The sequence below is a fragment of the Callionymus lyra genome, chromosome 7 (assembly GCF_982586985.1).
Source record: "Callionymus lyra chromosome 7, fCalLyr1.hap1.1, whole genome shotgun sequence".
In the NCBI taxonomy this organism is placed as follows: Eukaryota; Metazoa; Chordata; class Actinopteri; order Syngnathiformes; family Callionymidae; genus Callionymus; species Callionymus lyra.
In genome coordinates this window covers 28,562,066-28,579,085 of record NC_141824.1, presented here as the reverse complement: position 1 = coordinate 28,579,085, position 17,020 = coordinate 28,562,066, and the positions used below count along the sequence as shown (strand labels likewise).

Sequence of the window (17,020 nt, the reverse complement as noted above, 5' to 3'; positions counted from 1 at the left end):
TTCGTCAAATTATTATAATTAATTCTAATCCCACACACAACATATATATTTTTAAGGCTGAAATAAATCTACAACATAACTCTCCAAAAGCATACGCTTAAAATATTTCTATTTACAATATTTATTCTTACAAAAATAAGTTTTGCGGGAAAACATTTAAATCTCACCAGGACAAAGACCTCATCGTTCTGCTCCTCTGTTCCATCACAATCCAAGCACCTTGTTGGCCGTCATGGGGTGGTGTCTCCTCTGTGCATTGCTGCCCTCCCCCACACACCTTGCCCGCCACTGCCTCCACCATGGTCCTTGTCTGACTCCTGCTGGCTCTGGTTTGGGGTTGGTTGTTCAGGGTGGGTCTGGTTGCTGAACAGACATGGTCCTGCGCAGGTGGGTCCGCTTACACAAGAAGTCTGACTTTGCCGACAAACCAAACAAGCCTTTCCTGAGAACCATACGGACAGACGAGGACTTCTTGGGTCTGGCTCTGTGGCCAAACTGCAGGGTAGATAGGTGTGCAGCGTAGCCCTCACTCAGGAACTGCATGCAGCATTCAAAAGATAGAGCAACAAAATAGGAGCTCAACAAAGTGTAACGAAAATGATTCTTTAAGTACCTGACACTGGTTCTGGTGCTTCTTGGAAGGTCGCCCCACGATGTAGATCTGTTTGGGACTGAGGCCAAGCATGTTGTAAACAGAGATGTCTTTCATGGAGCCGTAGGAAGAGTTGATCTTGATGTGACACTGCAGCGACACAAGTGAGACATCTGAGAGGTCAAAGTATGAATACCTGCCAGACAAACGCTTATTGATGAAAGAGCACTCCACCAAGGAGTTGTTTCAATCTCACCTGTGCCATTTCTACCATCAGCCCATAATGTCTCCTGGTGTTGGTATTTGGCTTTGTTTCTTCGTCTCTTATTTTGTGTTCTCTTTGATTCAGGAATTTAGCCTTTCTGCCCCTTGACTGAACTCCATACTTTCTGTCCTATTTTCATATTCCTTGTACGTGTTTCCTTGCCTGTTTATTACTGGAATTGGTGGCTGTTTAGAGCTCATACAGTCTAGTACTTCCTGTCTGTATCGCCTTTTATTCTTGAAACAGCTGCTAGAAATTGTCTTAAACATTTTTTTTTTTTTAACTTTTTTAGTATTTCCAGAACAATTGGGACTTCACTACAAGTGAAGTAGTGCAACACTGCAGAAATCTGACCAGAAATTATTTCCTTCAACTGAGAAAAAATTCAAAATCTCGAGCTTGTGAACCGCGTCTGTGTCTTCTCGTTTAGACTATTGTAACATTTTATTTTCGTGTCTAAACAAGAAGGAGCTTTCTCGCCTGCAGTTAAGACAAAACTCGACCCTTAAAACTCTTCACTGGCTGCTAATTTCTTACAGGATCCATTTTTAAATTCTGGTTCTTACTTTCAGAGCTATTCATGGTCAGGCTCCTCCTTACATCAGTGATCTGATCAAGCTTTACACCCCAGCTTGGGCTCTGAGGTCTGTGGATCAGAATCCGCTGATTATTCCGTGCACACGCTTTCGGATCAGAAGAGAAAAATCCTTCCAGGCTGTTGCTCCTAAGCTTTTGAACAAGTTTCCTCTCCCTCAGCGTTTGATGGAGTCTACTGACTCCTTCAAGAAACATCTTAAGACATTCTTATTTGTCCAGGCTTTTTTCTAACCTTATGGGACCTGTGTTTGTCTTATGTGTCATTTAAAACTGCACTTAGCTGTATATTGTTTTTGTTTGTTAAATCTTTGTGACCCTGGTCTAGAAAGGCACTTTACAAATAACGTTTTCTTACTTACTTACTAGAGGGACGCAACAGACGAGCACCACTGAGGTATTTGGATGTTTTTAGTGTGTCTAATTTGAGGAAAATTAAAATGAAGACCTACTGAGCATCATTTGATTCATTTCATATAACTCTAATAAGGAACAGATTACCCTGAATATAATCAAAACCCTAGTTAACATGAGGGTGAGTATAAAATGAGTGAAGTTTGAATTTTTGGTGAACTATCACTTTGAGCCTGTTGATCAGCACGGTGAACGACAAAATCAAACATTGCTAGTAGAATCTAGCAATTAGTGACTTTTGATGTGAGATAAAACTACACTTTTACCCAAGAATCAGTTTGAACAACAGAAAAACACTGGAATCATAACATTCTGTTAGTTGGTTTGGTTCCGGACTGTTTAACCTGTGTTTCTACGATTAAAAACTAGTGTGAATATTCCTCTCTGGTATCCTCATTATCGCCTAGGCGGAGGTTCTAGTGTTTAACATATGTAAACACAGCAGGTTGAAGGTGGTTTCTCTTCCTTTATCCTATGTGTAACCGATTCTAAACACTAGCCCGGGGAGTAACGGTGGACTGGTGTTAATCAGTACCCAACAACGCCACTTTAGGCCTTGCACCTAAAGATATAAACCCACGACCCTGCGCGTAGAAACCTCCAGCAAATGAATACAGGCACAAACACAAGTACCAGAAAATATAGTTTATTGATTAGCCAAACAGTGCAGCGAATGCCTTACAACTGACGTAGTCCATAAATAATCATAATTGAAATCAACAAAACACAGTTAGTAATTATAACAGAAATAAAGGGAAACCAAAGGACACAGGAGAGGGGAAGACTGAGTGACGCATCCCTTTATAGTCTCCACTCCATAAGCAGGTGAGGCCAATTAGCTAATGAGAGGGTGTGCTGTAACCAAGAGAATGTAAACAATCATCTCAATAACCAACTAAAAACAACCAGCCGGTTACATATTAAAACGATTAAAACTAGTCCGTTTCTGTCGCTCCAACACGACGTCACGTCCGGGTCTTAATACTTTGCTTTATGGAGAGAAAAGGTCAAAATGCAGAGTGTACGGGTCGTTTATTCGCCGCTTCAAGTCAAACAAAGATACAAACTTTACGATCGAAAGGACTCGCTCTTTGCCGGCAGCTCTACAGGTCAATAGCTCCGGGAAAGACGGTCTCGTGTTATGGGTCTTCACTGTATTTAAGGGAAAGTTTCCTGTCCATGGGGTCGTCTCTTCCGGGGCAGTGGTTCTTTCACATTAGTTCCTGTCTCGGGTCACCTGGAGAGTAACTTCCTTGCTTCCCTGTTGTGTGGGCAAGTTCCTTTGTCTTCCAGCCCCCCTTTTTTGGGTGGTCGCCTGGTGTGAAATACTGTTGGGCTGCAGCCATTTGCTGCCGCTGTTCAGCTTCCCCATCTTTGTGCATGCATGACATCAGTTCATTCACATCCACCTTTGTAGGGAACACCTTTCTCATGGCCTTAAATATTCGTTTTGCATGAGGAGAAGAAAGTGCTTGATATGGCTCCCTACAAGTTCCTGCTTCAAAATCCACACATGCCATAACAATTTGTCTCCAATCTTCAATAGCCAATACAATTCCTGTCATATTGTTGCAAAAAAATTTAATTTTTAACTGCACCTGACCGTGGAGGAGCTGGCCAGCTCCTTCAGTGGCAGGCTCAGGCACCCCCAGTGTAGGACGGAGCGTTATAGAAGGTCCTTCATCCCAACTGGTGTGAGGATATTTAACTCTCTACTTTAAATATCCTGATGCTAATCCGTAGTGTGTTTTTCTTCTCGTGTGTTTTTTTATTTATTTATTTTTTTTCCCGTTTTTATTTCAATTTATTTTATTTTATTCTATTTTATTTTGTTAATAGTGTTAAATTTCTAATTTTTGTAAATAATTGTATATTCTTAAGATCGTTTTTATTTTATTTTGTATTATCTCTTTTGTTATTTCTTTTTCCTTGCACTTTATTTTTTTAAACTGCGCTGTTGTGAAAGTGTGTTTCCCCTCTGGGGATGAATAAAGCTTTTCTATTCTATTCTATTCTAATCCACGGACCTGCTCCTCTTTCCAAAGGAGAAAGTTTTTCTTTCAGACATTGTACATCCATCATAGTTGCTGAGACGTAATCAGTATAATCCCTCTTTCTTCTACTCTTCATCACTAGAGGAAACTGTTCATGAGGTCCTGTTCCCAATCCATCTAGTCTCCCTTTCTCACCTTTTCTAGTTTTAACTTTATGTTTAGAGGGTGTCAGTGGCGTGCCTGGGTCAAGTCTATAATTACAATGATTGTCTTGTTCCTCATTCTTACTGCTGATTCTTTCCTCACTGTCATTTTTCTTTTTCAATTTTTCTGATTTGTCATCTATCTCCTCACACAGCTTCTCTATAGTTCCAAGTGTACTTGTCATGGCTGCACTCACATCTTTATCTACTTTTTCTTTTCTTATTGCTATTTCAAATATGTTAAGTGTTTTTTCTGCTGTGTCTAACAGATATCTTGTGAGAATGTCTTGCCTATGTGTTATTATTGCTACATTATCGATTATCTCTTTTAAATGTATCATTTTTGTTTTATCTATTTCATTACCATCTTGATCCATCATCAGCTGCCCTCCTGTAACATTGAACACTGGTGTCTGGGTGTTCACTTTCTCTTTCATTACCATTTTTTGCAATCTATCAGACAACATTTGTGAGTTTACATTTTGGTTTCCACCTTCTAGGTAAGGTGGTGGTGAATCAGTTTTTTCAGTTACATTATTTTCATCAACAACTTCCTTTTTAACAGCTTTCACTGGTGCCGTCACTTCAATATTTAACTTTATCATTTTTACCATTTCCATAATCACAAAAAATCAGTCTCTATCAGTTTTAGTTTTCTAACAAAGCCAGTCTGTATTTTTCACATACCAGTTTTTTACAACATTTTTCCGATCCAACGGAGCAATTTTTTCCACATACGAACTTACAGAGCGAAACAATACAGCACCACATGATCCTATTCCACGAGACTGCCATTTTACCCGCAGTTCAGATAAATCCATTTCTTATTTTTATTTATTTTATTTTTTCCTTATTTTTTTATTTTTATTTTATTTATTTTTACACCAATTGTTCGTCTCCCTCTCTATAAGAGAACAGTCACGCTTGAATACCTATATTATAATCCCAAACTTTATTATGACATGACAATCAAATAAAGTTATTTTTACCCTTTTAAAAAAAACTCATAGAACTTACAAGAAAAAACTATTTTTTAAACCAATAGAAACTGAAGAATTTCTTTCCACAAAACTTGAAAAACACGTATTAGCATTATATTGGCATTTAGTCAAGAAAGTCGTTATTTTTTTTATCACAATATAGGTACTCACTATGCAACCAACGTAACATAAGAAACAACAAGAGTATTTCAATTCATAAAACTTGCGGTGCAAGAAATGCTTTTTTCCCCAAAAATATTATAACACGCTTGAATACTTATTTTATAATGACCAAAAATTAGTATAAAAAACTTGCAACATGAAATTCACAAGCAAAAAACGCTTTTTTCAACCAATAGAAGTCCACGGCAGTTGACCGTGAAACTGCTTTTATAAATATAGTAAGCCGTTTTTTTTCCCTCTTTTAAAAATAAACTCGCAGCATAAAACTTACAAGAAAAAAACTATATTTTTTAGCCAATAGAAATTTAAGAAAGCTATACATTTCTTTATTTAAAACTTGAAAAACACACATTAGCGTTAACGTTGCATTAATCAAGAAAGTTGGCTTTTGTTTTTTATCATAATATAAGTATTCATAAGGCAGCGTAACCTATAAAAAGCTCTATTTTTTCATACACACACCATCCGTACTCAAGGGGGTTAAGCATCTCTGAAAAGGGTGAATTAAATGCCTTTAAAACGTGCTAATAGAGATATAGATATGTTTGTCACTCGACAGAACCCCCGGCCAATTATGTTCTATTTGTGATTACTTTAGGTGCCAAGAGTCGTAACGGAAAACAAAACAACAAGTTATATGTTTGTTTGCCTTACAAGCGGAACCAACGCACAACCCATCCACTCATACGGCTTCTAAATCGATTAACTCAGCCAGACGAAACTAAATGCAGAAATTAAATAAAAGGTTTTCTGCTTACCATATTTTGGGCCCGTTCGTCTGACTGGCCTCCCCTTTTTGGGTGTGTTCCGTTTTGCTCTTTTGTTTCACGCCCACAGGTGTGAGCCGGGCAGACAGACAGATGTCGCTGATTATCTCTAAGTCTGTTCCAAGCTTTTCTTGAAACAGTGTAAATCAGTCTGAGGGAAATGTTGGTTGTGAATGTGTATTCAAACGTTTAAGCTCTTAGATGAAGCTAGTAATTTATACTTCATATTTTGATTATCTTTTTAGCATTAATTTAACTATGGCGTATACGTATAGTGTATAATCATTTCCAATCTAACAATATGTATACAAGATGCTCTCTGTACTGCAGCATTAAGCATGCTAGCAGGCGTATGATGAAGACTTGCCTCTTGTATGAGGTTCCTCAGAAAAATGGTCTTCTGTCGCAGTGGATCATGAACTGATCCTTCAGAGAAGAAGATCATCCCGTGAGGGAAATTATGCTGCGACAGCCAGGACACCACATGCTGCTTCTGCATATCAGGACGTCCTGTGATGTAGATAATCAGGTAGCCAAGGTCTTGCCAGTGTCTGAAGGAAACCAGAGAGGTGCTCGGCATTTTAAATTCAGACTTAAGTTTGACCAGCTGGAGAGTGAGTCTGACCTGACCACGTGCACAGCTCCAGGGAACTTTCGGATCACTACCCATGATTGACACACTGGCAGCAAAGGAGCCGTCAATGCTGAAGACCACACACTCCATGCACTGCACTTGTTTGATCCCCCCTGCGGATAAAAGGAGTAAAAAGGGGGGAAAAAGAAACACAAAGCAGCATGAGCTCCAGACGTTGCCTCACACGGTTCTTTTCAAGGTCGGTTTTTATACAGTCTTCATATAGAATTCCAGAGAGCAGCATGTGATTTTCTCTCTGGGTCAAATGCTTACTTCACCACCATTTTCAATTCAATTCAATTCAATTCAATTTTATTTAAAGTGTCTTATCATAACAAAGTTATCTCAAGACACTATACAGTTGAAATAAGACTATAGTTGATTAAGGAAAAATAGATCCCAGCAATTCAACAAAGAGCAAGAAGCGAAACACTGTACAGTGAGTTCAGTGAGCTGTACAGTGAGCTATGGCGAGGAAAAACTTCCTTTTAGAAGGCAGAAACCTCGAGCGGAACCTGACTCATTGTTGACGGCCTGCCGCTTTGACCGGCTGGGAGAAAGGATGGGGGGGTAGACAGATGGATAAGGAGAGGAGTGAGGGAGGATATAGTGCGAAAAAAGAGGAGAGTGTAGGAGAGTTCATGGAGGTGCTGGAGAGAACTCGGATCTGATGACGTGGTGAAGATCCTGGATCAGCAGCAGCTCTGGAGGTGGAGCCCTGGGGTTTCTGGGAGAGAAATAAAAAGGTGTGGGTTTAAACTGCACTGGTGATGAATGTGATGCAGAAAAGAAGGATATACAGAGCTAGGTGTCTAAAACTCCTCCAGCATTCTCAGCCTATAGCAGCTAAGATAAAGTTAGTTATAGCAGCTAAAGATAAACAGTTAAGTTAGTTATAGGCTTTATCGAAAATTAAGGTTTTAAGATTGTTTTTAAACATAGAGAGTGTGTCTGCCCTCCTGAAGCCGGTAGTTGGTTCCATAGCAGAGGGGCTTGAAAACTGAAGGCCCTGGCTCCAAATCTACATTTAGAGATTTGTGGTATAACTAATAGATCAGAGTTTAAGGATCGTAAGGTCCTAGAGGGTTGGTAAGTTTGGATTAAATCTTTAATGTATGTTGGTGCTAGACCATGTAAGGCTTTATAGGTTAGGAGAAGGATTTTAAATTGTATTCTAAATTCTACAGGAAGCCAATGTAGGGAAGACAGCACAGGGGAAATGTGTTCGCGCCTCTTAGTCTTAGTCAGGACACGAGCTGCAGAGTTCTGAATGAGCTGAAGAGTTCTGAGAGACTTTTTAGAACACCCTGACAGAAGAGAGTTACAATAGTCCAGCCTGGAGGTTATAAAAGCATGGATGAGCTTCTCAGCGGCATCTAAAGGAAGGAAGTGTCTATTTTTTTAAATGTTACGAAGGTGGAAGTAAGCAGTCTGTGAGATTTGTTTTATGTGTGACTTAAATGATAAGTCCTCGTCAAAGCATACAACCAGATTCTTTGCAGTGGTGCTAGTAGCAGGAGCAAGTCCATTATGTAAAGTTAGATCATTAGTTAATGATTGTCTGAGATGTTGCGGACTAGTAAAACCTCAGTCTTTTCTGAGTTCAGTAGGAGGAAGTTTTTGGTCATCCAGGACTTGATATCTGTAATAGAGGACTGTAGTTGTGTTAGCTGATTTCTATCATCTGGCTTCATGGACAAGTAGAGTTGGGTGTCATCAGCATAACAGTGAAAGTGTATAGAGTGTCTTCTGATCAAGTCCCCTAGTGGGATCATATAGATTGTGAATAGTATTGGACCAAGAACAGAACCTTGTGGGACACCATAGCTGACCTTAGTGTGTGTCGATGAGAGGTGGTTGACATGTACATGGTGCGTTTTATCTGACAGGTAAGATTTAAACCAGTTAAGAGCAGTTCCACGAATGCCTATATCGTTTTCTAGAGATGTAGAGACGACCCATAACCCAAGACCGTCTTTCCCGGAGCTATTGACCTGTACAGCTGCCGGCAAAGAGCGAGTCCGATCGATCGTAAAAGTGTCTATGTTTGTTTGTTTTGAAGCGGTGAATAAACGACCGTACACTCTGAATTGATCCTTTTTTCTCCATAAAGCAAAGTATTAAGACCCGGAGGTGACGTCGTGTTGGAGCGACGGAAACGGACTCCGGTTTTATCCGTTTTAAATGGTGCCGTGACCAGGATTTGTTTTGGAGATTCTTGGAAAGAGGAATGGCGACTGACTGAAGTTTTTTCTCAGCCGGACGAACGGGACAAAGATAAGGTAAGCAGAAAGCCTTTTATTTGATTTCTGCATTTAGTTTCGTCTGGCTGAGTTGACCGATGTCCGAAGCTGTGTGAGTGGATGGGTTGTGCGTTGATTCCGCTTGTAAAAGAAAACGAACATATAACTTGTTGTTTTGGTTTGGATTTTCCGTTACGATTCTCGGCACATAAAGTAATCACAGACAGAACAAAATTGGCCGGGGATTCTGTCGAGTGACAAATATATCTCTATTAGCACATTTTAAAGGCATTTAATTCACCCTTTTAGAGATGCTTAACGCCCGAGAGTACGAACGGAATGTTTTAAAAAAAAAAGGCTTTTCTTGGTTAAATAATCGAGTTTCTGGGTATGGTTACGCTGACTAGTGAGTACTTATATTATGATAAAAAATAAAAACACTTTCTTGATTAAATACAACGTTAACGCTAATGTGTGTTTTTTAAGTTTTGTGGGAAGAAATTTATAGATAAGCTTTCTTGAATTTCTATTGGTTAAAAAAGAGGTTTTTTTCTTGTAAGTTTTATGCTGCGAGTTTATTTTTAAAAGAGGGGAAAAAACGGCTTACTTGGAGTTATTTATAAAAGTAGTTTTACGGTCAACTGCCGTGGACTTCTATTGGTTGAAAAAGCGTTTTTTGCTTGTGAATTTTATATTACAAGTTTTTTAATAGATTTTTGGTCATTATAATATAAGTATTCAAGCGTGTTTTTTGGTTTAAAAAGCATTTTCTTGCGAGGATTGATGCCGCAAGTTTTTTGACAAGGGTTGAAATACTTTTGTTGTTTCTTATGTTACGTTGGTTGCATAGTGAGTACCTATATTGTGATAAAAAAAATAACGACTTTCTTGACTAAATGCGACGTTAATGCTAATACGTGTTTTTTCAAGTTTTGTGGAAAGAAATTCTTCAGTTTCCATTGGTTTAAAAAAGAGTTTTTTCTTGTAAGTTCTATGAGTTTTTAAAAAAAAAAAAAAGGGTAAAAATAACTTTGTTTGATTGTCATGTCATAATAAAGTTTGGGATTATAATATAGGTATTCAAGCGTGACAGTTCTCATATAGAGAGGGAGACGAACAATTGGTGTAAAAATAAATAAAATAAAAATTAATTAAAAATAAGGAAAAACAAAATAAATAAAAAGAAGAAATGGAGTTATCTGAACTGCGGTTAAAATGGCAGTCTCGTGGAATAGGATCATGTGGTGCTGTATTGTTTCGCTCTGTAAGTTCTTATGTGGAAAAAATTTCTCCGTTGGATCGGAAAAATGTTGTGAAAAACTGGTATAAATGGGCTAAAGAGCAAAGGAAGGTTGGAAATCTGCCTGATTGGGGCATGCCTATGCCTGAAGAAGATATTCTTGGTGAAAATGTGAAAAGTATTAATCTTGAACTTGAAGTCATTAGGAGGAGAAAAACAAGCATGTTGTTTAGTGAAAAATACAGACTGGCTTTGTTAGAAAAAACTAAAACCGATAGAGACAGATTTTTTGTGATTATGGAAATGGTAAAAATGATAAAGTTAAATACTGAAGTGATGGCACCAGTGAAAGCTGTTAAAAAGGAAGTTGTTGATGAAAATAATGTAACTGAAAAAACTGATTCACCACCACCTTACCTAGAAGGTGGAAACCAAAATGTAAACTCACAAATGTTGTCTGATGAATTGCAAAAAATGGTAATGAAAGAGAAAGTGAACACCCAGGCACCAGTGTTCAATGTTACTGGAGGGCAGCTGATGATGGATCAAGATGGTAATGAAATAGATAAAACAAAAATGATAAATGTAAAAGAGATTATTGATAATGTAGCAATAATAACACACAGGCAAGAAAATCTCACAAGAGATCTGTTAGACACAGCAGAAAAAACACTTAGCAGATCAGTTGAAATGGCAATTAGACAAGGACAAAATAAAGAAGATGAAGATGTGAGTGCAGCCCTGACAAGTGCACTAGAAACCATAGAAAAGTTGCGTAAAAAAGCAAAGGACAAAGCAGATAAATTGAAAAAGAAAAAGTACAGCGAGGAAGAAAGCAGCAGTGAGGATGAAGAACTAGACAAATATTGTAAGTATAAACTTGAGCCAGGCACGCCATTGAAACCTTCTAAACATACAGTAAAAACTAGAAAAGGTGAGAAAGGGACACTAAAAGAAAGATCAGATGGATTGGGAACAAGCCTTTCTGGACAATTTCCTTTAGTGGTGAAAAGTGGAAGAAGGAGGGATTATACTGATTATGTCTCAGCAAGTATGATGGATGTACAATGTCTGAAAGAAAAACTTCCTCCGTTGGAAAGAGGAGCAGGTCCGTGGATTAATGTTTTTTGCAACAATATGACAGGAATTGTATTGGCTATTGGAGATTGGAGACAAATTGTTACAGCATGTGTGGGTGCTGATAAAGTGTCAAAAATAGAAGAAGAAGCAGGAACAGAATGCGAGCCTCATCAAACACCATTCTCTCATCATTCAAGACATATATGGCTGGCCATGAGGGAGGCGTTCCCTACAAAGGTGGATGTGAATGAACTAACGTCATGCATGTACAAAAATGAAGAAAGTGGTAGTGAATATGTAACACGTTATAGGACTAAGTGGGAGGAACAACTGGGTGGTCCACTAACTGACAGTCACCTTGCACTCTTCAGGGGGGCAATTGTAAAGGGATGCCCAACTTCTGTAAGAAACCGTTTAGAGGCTGTAGTAGGATTGGATAAAAAATCTATAATAGATTGGAAGAATATTTAAGCCATTATGTTAAGATGTTTAATGAAGAATTGAAAGAACAAGAAGAATGTGACAAAAATGACATGAGACAATTGAATAAAACAAAACTCTCTGAGCTTCGTCAACAGGTCAAGGAAAGACAGAAAGAAAAACAAATGGCACAACGGCCACCAATTACTGCAGCCCCACAGTATTTCACACCACACGACGACTGTTGTTATTCATGTGGGCAACCAGATCACTGGAGTAATGAATGTCCTTTCTATCTTCAGCATTATTTAACAGCCTAAAATACAATAATGCATAAATCTGCTTTCACCCCCCTACCTGATATGAATCCTCAGCCCTCATCAAACTAATGGTAGCATAAAAGAATAGCTAAAAATGATACAGTAGCAACAAGACAAAATAATTCCATTTTTTAAGGCTATTTCTAACTGAATGTGTTAAGTTGTGTAATTACAGGAAAGGAGATGTTTTAAATCAGCTACACAGAGGCTGGAGCGAGTTGTGTTGTGAGGACAGTTAAAACAAAGGACACAGACCCCTGCTGACATTCCACAGGTTGTAAACAATGCGACATGAGCCGTGTTGCAGTGGGGGAGATGATGTCAGGCTCATGGAGAAAGTGACTCCTGTGTCCAGTTGTAAGATGTAGGTAAGGAGAAGAATTTTGAGTAGTAATGAAGGTGTGAATCAGGTTGTAGAAGTGGAGGTGTGAATCAGTTGCTGAAATGGTCATTTAAGAAAGTCTCTGGGTAATTAATGATAAAAACAATTGGTCAAAAGGAAAGATGTTTTTTGGGGCAAGACGATGATGCACAAAGGACTCTAGTTGGCTTTGAAAAAACATTGCATTACAAAGCTCATGAGATATGTTTTTATCAGGAATTTGTTAATTACTGAAGTTGAATTTATCAATGAAAGTGAAAATGGTTACTCTTGCATCCTTACTGTACAATGCTTTTCAATCTCATTTAGAAGAGATGGTTCTGACAGGGAAGTCTTAGCAACATAAATAAATAGTGGTGACATTCATTTGAATATTGACTTAAAAGGTTTCATATAAAATAGATGTAGGTTTTAATTGAATGGTAAAGGAATGATTTCCAAGTTCAGCACAGGTGAGGTCAGACAACATAACACCCCAGTTTCAATCTTGCAGAAAGAAAAGTTGTATGTTTTTCTTGTATTTAACGGATATGTCTAGTTCTCCTTTTACAGTTGAAGGAGACAAAGGAAGCCTCAAAAATGATCTAACAAAGGTCATGAAGGATCCAGGTTTAAATTAGCATTCAGGTGGAGATACCTGGAATGTGACACAGCAGGGGGTGGCACCAACACCAGTGCAGAACAATCACACCACCATTTGAAGAAAACCTTGTAAAATAACATCTTAAGACTCTCACAGGTTCCACAAGAAGGACTACAGCAGAGACGGCGTAATTTAACAGGGGGAGTTGGATCAAGGTGATCTTTGAGATGATCAGACATCAGTAGCCCAAAGGACAGGTAACATAAAAAGATGTTATGTGTCCTCGAGGAGAAATTGATGTATGAATGGAATGAATGGAATGAGCAATGAATGAACAGTGAACAGTATTGGTGACAGTGATGTTCCTAATTTGGGGATTACTGGTTTTATGTCCTAATTAGGGGACGCCCCGGGTAAATCAAAGTGAAAAAGAAAAGAAAAATGAAAAAATAAGCAAATAAAAACTAAGAATGAACCTAAAAACTTAAACTACACTAACAATAAAAATTAGCTCATTTAGATTAAAACTAAAACTGATCTAGATTTAAAATAAACTAAAGTAGAAATAAAATATATATTAAAAGTAGAAATAAAAAAATATATAAAAAATGTAAAGAACCAATATGGAAATAATAAAAATACAAAATAAACACGAACAACAAAACAAATGGGGTAAAAGAATATGTATTGTGGTCGACTCATACTGCCAGATAACAGGCAGAGGGCAGCGGACGTGTATATTACTCTCTCCAACCAGGGTCAAAATCAGTGGACGCAGGATTTTCTGACCTGGATGAGTAAACGCACTCAGAAGCATCAACCACATTCCCCATCAGAAGAAACAAGCGGATAAGTACATGGGGAAATTACCCAATTCTATTACATTAATAAAAAAACCTTTTTTGGTCAGAGCTACTCCTGAATGAAGGTTGTTTGTGTATAGGTTCAAGAAGATGGACTCGGAGAAGATTGAAGAAGACTGATTTCTGGGATCGTTTTTTCCTCTACACGCCTGGAATCGGATCATGGACGAAGAAGACCAGCTAGACTACGAGGAAGAACAGTCGGACCGACTGGTGAAGAACAATCATACCAACAACCAAAGAGGAACAATCGGACCAACAGCAAATTATGATGATGACAACGATAATGCTGATGGACTGGACTACTGAGAAACATGAAAGAATGATGAAAGACCACTTCTAAATAAGGCCAAACCTTGTGTCACCGTTTTAAAATGTTTTAACATAACAGACAGATGATTATATTTTCGGTTATACATATAGCGTGTGCAGGTACATGATAATAATATGTTATTGGGAAAATGATAATATTAGATAATATAATAATAAAGTAATGATAAAATATTGCTGCGGAACAAACATTTACTTAGAAAATTGGACCTTTTTGTTTATGACGTGACCTGTAAAGGCCACGTCAACAGGGGGAGTTGTTAGATTGGAAATTCTACACTATACGTATACGCCATAAGTTAAATTAATGCTAAAAAGATGATCAAAATATAGAGTATAAAATACTAGCCTCATCTAAGAGCTTAAACGTTTAAATACACATTCACAACCAACATTTCACTTTCATACTGATATACACTGTGTCAAGGGTAGCTTGAAACAGACTAGAGATTATTCAGCGATTTAATGAAGGACTGTCTGTCTGCTCTGTTCACACCTGTGGACGCGAAACAAAAGGGCAACACGGAACACACCCAAAAAAGGGGGGCTGGAAGACAAAGGAACTTGCCCACACAACAGGCAAGGAAGGAAGTTACTCTCCAGGTGACTCGAAACAGGAGTTAACATAAAAGAACCACTGCCCCGGAATAGGCGACCCCCTGGACAGGAAACTTTCCCTTAAATGTAGAGACGACCCATAACCCAAGACCATCTTTCCCGGAGCTATTGACCTGTACAGCTGCCGGCAAAGAGCGAGTCCGATAGATTGTAAAAGTGTCTATGTTTGTTTGTTTTTAAGCGGTGAATAAACGACCGTACACTCTGAATTGATCCTTTTTTCTCCATAAAGCAAAGTATTAAGACCCGGAGGTGACGTCGTGTTGGAGCGACGGAAACGGACTCCGGTTTTATCCGTTTTAAGATCTAGAAGAACAAGAACTGAAACATGGCCCTGATCAGAGGCCATCAGTAGGTCGTTACTAACTTTTACCAGGGCGGTCTCTGTGCTGTGGTGTTCCCTAGAACCAGACTGAAACACCTCAAATTGATCATTGTCCTGGAGATAATCACAGAGCTGACTTGTTACCACTTTCTCCAGAAGTTTTGAAATGAAGACAAGATTAGAGATAGGCCTATAGTTAGTGAGAACCTCTGGATCAAGAGGTGAGATTTTAATGGGATACACTCCAAGGCTGAGCTTCTTGCTCTTAGAGATGATGTAAGTGACTCTGCTGTTGGTGACCTCTCTGTCAAAATGAACCCATCGGCCGGACTGAGGCTGCGTCATGAGTAGGATGTCGACCTACAGAAGAAAAGATCAGTTTGGGTAATTAGTTTAAACCTTCGGATGAGGACCGGTGAGAATTACCTTCTCTCCAGTCAAAGTGACCATGTCCAGCGATCCATACATGAATCGACCCACTAGGGTCTGCGGGCCATCCTCTGTGGCAATAACGTCATTCACCCTGTGGTTGGACGTTTTTGCATGTTTGTTCTTCAAGGTACCAAAGATTGTTCTTGATCAGGCATACTGTATAAAACTGGAGAAGTCAATACTTAAACCAAGGCGCTGATGTCACTTCATAAATCAGTTCTATGATTCAAGATTTATACTGTCTGTGGCCTCCATATCAAATTAAAATGTGCCAAAGTAAGGCTGCGTCATGAGTAGGATGTCAGAAGAATTATACTGTCTCTACAGAAGAGAGTTTTCGTTGAACACAAAAAAGTAAAATGTTGATAGTTGTTTGTACTGCATGAGTTGAAGCTGTAGAAGCCAAACAATTCAGAAACAAATCACTCAAAACTACATTTATTTCCATAGAAAAAAATTCTGGATACAAATGGAAAATGGAAAATGAAAAATAAACATCTGTTTCTTAAACAATTATTAATGTTTTAGAAAGATTATTCGAAAAAACCACCCGGACACCGACGATCATAAAAACTAAAACCAAGACAAAGACCACAAATGAACATATTAGGTTCCATTTTGCATTAATAACTGTGAAACAAGGCCTTCGGGGTGAGCTGATAAGATCCAGGGGGAGAACCGTAACCGTCATATATACTGTCTCACCCTTCAGATGACAAAAACCTCTTACCAGGCAGAAAAGACCAGAAGTAGGAGCAGCTGATTGGCTGCCTGACCTCAAATTGAATCAGCGCCATCAACCCATAGAATAATGTTCCAACTGGGGGATACTTTCATTAGGGCCTTGCATCACAAATGTTCAACTAAGCCAGTGTTTCTCAAATAGGGGGGCGCGGAGCGATGCCAGGGGGGGCGCGAGTGACCCTGGGGAACATGCTTTTTTTTTTACGTGTCGTATAAGAATAAAGTGTAATTGCGCATCCACTAAGGTAGGTGGCAGTGGTGCTCTCGTTGTCAGTGTACGCAGGGAGTGGGTCTTTTTGCACCGAAGAAGAGCCCGTAGCACAGAGCAGAGCAGGAGTGTGTGGAGTAAACGAACCGTGGAAGTGCAGTGAATAGCATGGATAAGTATCTAACGGGGAGGAAAAGAGTAGCGGACAAAGACGGAGATACCGAGGCAAGTGTCCCGAAAGCCAAGACGAGGAAGTATGACGAGGCGTATGTAGCGCTTGGCTTCACCGTTAATACGGTGGGAGAAGAGGAAAGACCGGTCTGTTTGCTGTGTCTGAAAACATTGGCATTTCATACTACACACCCCAATCACGCTGATAAGCCGCTTGAGTTTTTCCAGCGAAAACGTGCTGAGTATCATCAACAGTCGTCCCGTTTTTTGAGTGCTAAAGAAGCTGTGCTCTGCAAAACGTGCTAATTGTAGCCATTAAGCTTCCTCACTTCCTCATTTTGATAAAAGAAACAAATCAGCACACATTGTCTTATTCATTTTCGGTTTTTAAGAGTTTAATATTTTATGCTCCTGAGTTGATGTTGCTGATCAATT

The 17,020-nt window shown here is 38.9% G+C and overlaps 1 pseudogene; it reads right to left on the bottom strand.

Moving 5' to 3' along the window:
• Positions 1–230: 230 nt before the first annotated feature.
• LOC148076032 (membrane-associated phosphatidylinositol transfer protein 3-like) overlaps positions 231–17,020 on the bottom strand; it is a 33,475-nt pseudogene continuing 16,685 nt past the window's right edge.